This window comes from Saccopteryx leptura, chromosome 3, assembly GCF_036850995.1.
Source record: "Saccopteryx leptura isolate mSacLep1 chromosome 3, mSacLep1_pri_phased_curated, whole genome shotgun sequence".
Lineage (NCBI taxonomy): Eukaryota > Metazoa > Chordata > Mammalia > Chiroptera > Emballonuridae > Saccopteryx > Saccopteryx leptura.
In genome coordinates, this window is record NC_089505.1 from 61,507,445 (window position 1) to 61,511,036 (window position 3,592).

The following is a 3,592-nucleotide window of genomic DNA, read 5'->3' on the forward strand; positions in this document are numbered from 1 at the left end:
GCTTTTTAGTTTGATATGGTCTCATTCATTTATTTTTGCCTTCACTATTTTGCTTTAGGTTCAAATTCCTAAATTGTTCTGTATGGCCAAGGTGAATGAGTTTAGTACCTGTGTTTTCTTCTATGTAATTTATTGTTTCAGATCATATATTTAGGTCCTGGATCCATTTTGAATTAATTTTTTTTTTCATTTTTCTGAAGCTGGAAACAGGGAGAGACAGTCAGACAGACTCCCGCATATGCCCGCCCGGGATCCACCCGGTACGCCCACCAGGGGCGATGCTCTGCCCACCAGGGGGCGATGCTCTGCCCATCCTGGGCGTCACCATGTTGCGACCAGAGCCACTCTAGCGCCTGAGGCAGAGGCCACAGAGCCATCCCCAGCGCCCAGGCCATCTTTGCTCCAATGGAGCCTTGGCTGCGGGAGGGGAAGAGAGAGACAGAGAGGAAAGCGTGGCGGAGGGGTGGAGAAGCAAATGGGCGCTTCTCCAGTGTGCCCTGGCCGGGAATCGAACCCGGGTCCTCCGCACGCTAGGCCGACGCTCTACCGTTGAGCCAACCGGCCAGGGCCTTGAATTAATTTTTGTGCAGGGGACAAACTGTAGTCAAGTTTCATTCTTTTGCATGTAGGTTTCCAATTTTCCCAGCATTATTTATTGAGGAGGCTTTCTTTTCTCCATTGCATTTTCTTTACTCTGTTTCAAAGATGATTTATCCATACATATGCGGTTTTATTTCTGGGCTCTTGATTCTGTTCCATCGGTCTGTATGTCTGTTTTTCTGCCAATACCATGCTGTTTCAATTATTGTGACTCTGTAGTATAATTAGAAGTCAGGTACTGTGATACTTCTGGCTTTGTTATGACTTGCTTTTAGTTAGACTGTAGTTTCAGATCATTCTATGCAGACACTTCAGGAATCTGAGTTTATAAGGTCTACCCTACAGGATTCCTCTGAGCTTGTCAGGTTTAGTATGTCATCCTTTTTCATTCACACCTTCCCTTTGGTCATAAATCAATTTCAAGGATGCATTGAAGACCAATTTTTTAGTTAGATAATGTGGTTTCATGATACTAGGGAGTCTCATTCTAGGAAATCCTAGTGTTAGCGTTTGTCTTGTTGAACAGTTGACCATTGTGGATGGGGCAAGATCATCTACGGCCATACAATTCTGAACACGCCCGATCTCATGTGATTTCAGAAGTAAGCAAGGTTGTGCCTGGTTAGTACTTGGATGGACAGATAGGCTAGAACTATATTACCTTAGATATAAGTCAAGGTCTAGTTTTCTTAAAAGTGAAAGGCAAATAAATGGGGAACAGTTAGGTCACAAAGACTTTATTAAGAAAAGCAACCCAGGTCATTTCTAACTTATAAGGTGTCATGATTCAAGTTTTGCTGTCTCTCTCACTTCTTTGTATTTTGTGTACAGTATAACACTTTACTTATAATCTGAGGGCACACCACACACAACTTTGGTTTTCACAATTGGTCTATGAGATAGGTTCCCATTTACAATGGTCCACCCAATTTCTATAGGAAACATTTAAGTGCTGTTATTAATCTGATTCTTGCTAATGTGCCATTTGGAACTGCCACCTTAAGGTACATTTTGGGGTGAAGGTTGTAAGAAAATAATTTTGTAAATTTTAGTACTATCTAAGAAGTCCAGAGGCCAGGAGGGCAGTAGAGCTTCATAAGTAAATTTCCTGTGGCTCAGCAGCAGTTATAGACGGCCATGTTTCCATAGCCACTTCTGCTTCCATTTGAATTAATATAGTTAGTAGTCCTTGTTGGGTTAGGGTGAAAGCACATTCCCATTATTGGGTTCTAGCACTTATGCATAGAATTCCTTTCTCAATATTCCTCTTCCACTAGCTTCTACAGCTTCCCTTGTTCTTCTTAATTACTCCCTTTTTACTCACTCAAAATTACCCAACTTACTAAGAACTTAAAATAAGTTCTTTAAGTTCTTTAAAAAACACACACTTCTCTTTCCTTCGTTTTGCAATAGCTTTCCTTCCAAATTTTAAAATGTTACTGGAAACAGGGCCAGGTTTATGGCAGGTTTGTCCTAACCTGGCCAGTTGTGTGGGGTTCTTGACTTTGTTCAGGATATATTTCACAACATGAGTCCAGGTGGTTTTGAGAGTACATTTATTAAAACTGTAAACAATGAAACAGAAAGTCCACAGGTAGGAGAAGCCGCAGGAGACAGACTGAACAGTGCTGCTTTGGGTTCCTAGAGACCTTATGGAAGGAAATGAGCCAGGGCGGGCTGCTCACATCCCACTGGAGAGCTGAGGAAAGGGGCCTTGGGGACAGGTTCAAGGGGTTAGCCCAAAATGAGCTGCTGCTGCCCACTACACCCCTGGTTGCAAGTCTTGTGGGGACCCTAAGAGTTTAGGAGAAAGAAATTTACTTAAAAAGGAGATTCAAGTTGGTGAGCCCAAAGGAGAACACCTGCTGACATTTTTTGTCTTAAGGGGTTTTATGTGCTTTTCAAAAGTGGGAAGTTTAGAGGAAGTCTTGGTGGAGATCTCAACAGAACATGCATCAGGTTTTTAGGTGTGCTCTTTCAGGGTCGTGGTCTGTACTGCTTTGGATAGCAGCATGGCAGGTGTTGTAATCCACATGATCAGTGAAATGCCAGGGCAGGAAAGGTCACCCTGGGGGCTAGGTGTAGCACCAGTTGTTCATTGCTAGGAGTCCAGGAAGTCCTGCCTTGGTGACCTTCTATATCTGGCTGTACACTGTTCCACCATTTTGTTCAGTTATCTGTCTTAGTTTCCCTGTTCCTCTTGCCAAGAAATGTTTTTAGCTTCTTACTGACCTGACTCAAAAATACAAACCATTAAAAGGGGATTTTTGGTAATACTAAAATTATCATGTAAAATTATAGCAATTGTTAGCAGCTGGGGAATACATATAGTGTTTTAAAAAAGCCCAAAGAACAAGTGTAATTATTATTATAACCATAATTAGCAGACAGATAAGACAATTAAAGGAATTAAGTTCAACATCAAGTTGTAGGGATACAGGCTTTGGTGATGCCTTGGGAGAGCTGTCTATCTCTGATGTCAGTGGTTTCTCATCTTCAAGAAGTCGTTGACCGCTGTAGATGAAGACAAGTGTCAAAGACAGGACTAGATGTCCATTTGCATTTGGGCACCTGATAAGTTCTCTCCCAATGATGTTGAAGACAGTCTTTAATTCATGGCTTTTTCAGTGGCCAATGTGTCATGATTTTTAACATCTTCATCTCTTGGGAGTACACTGTGAAATAAATGTCATTAATTTTTAAGTCTTTATGAGCTGATCAAAATTCTTGATAAAATGCAGAATGAACACTATAAACGGATGAACAAAATAGAAAGTAAGGCAGGAGCACAGATTACAGATGGACAGGTGTCAGAGGTAATGGGGAAAGGGGAACAGGATCAAAAAGTTAAGAGATTAGCCAAGATGATACATACATAACACATACATACAGACAACAGTGTGCCCGTAGACAGAAGAAAAAGGGGAAGGGAGCCAGGAAGAGGGGGCAAAAGGGGAAAATAGGGGTGGCAGGAAACTTTGCATGGGGACGG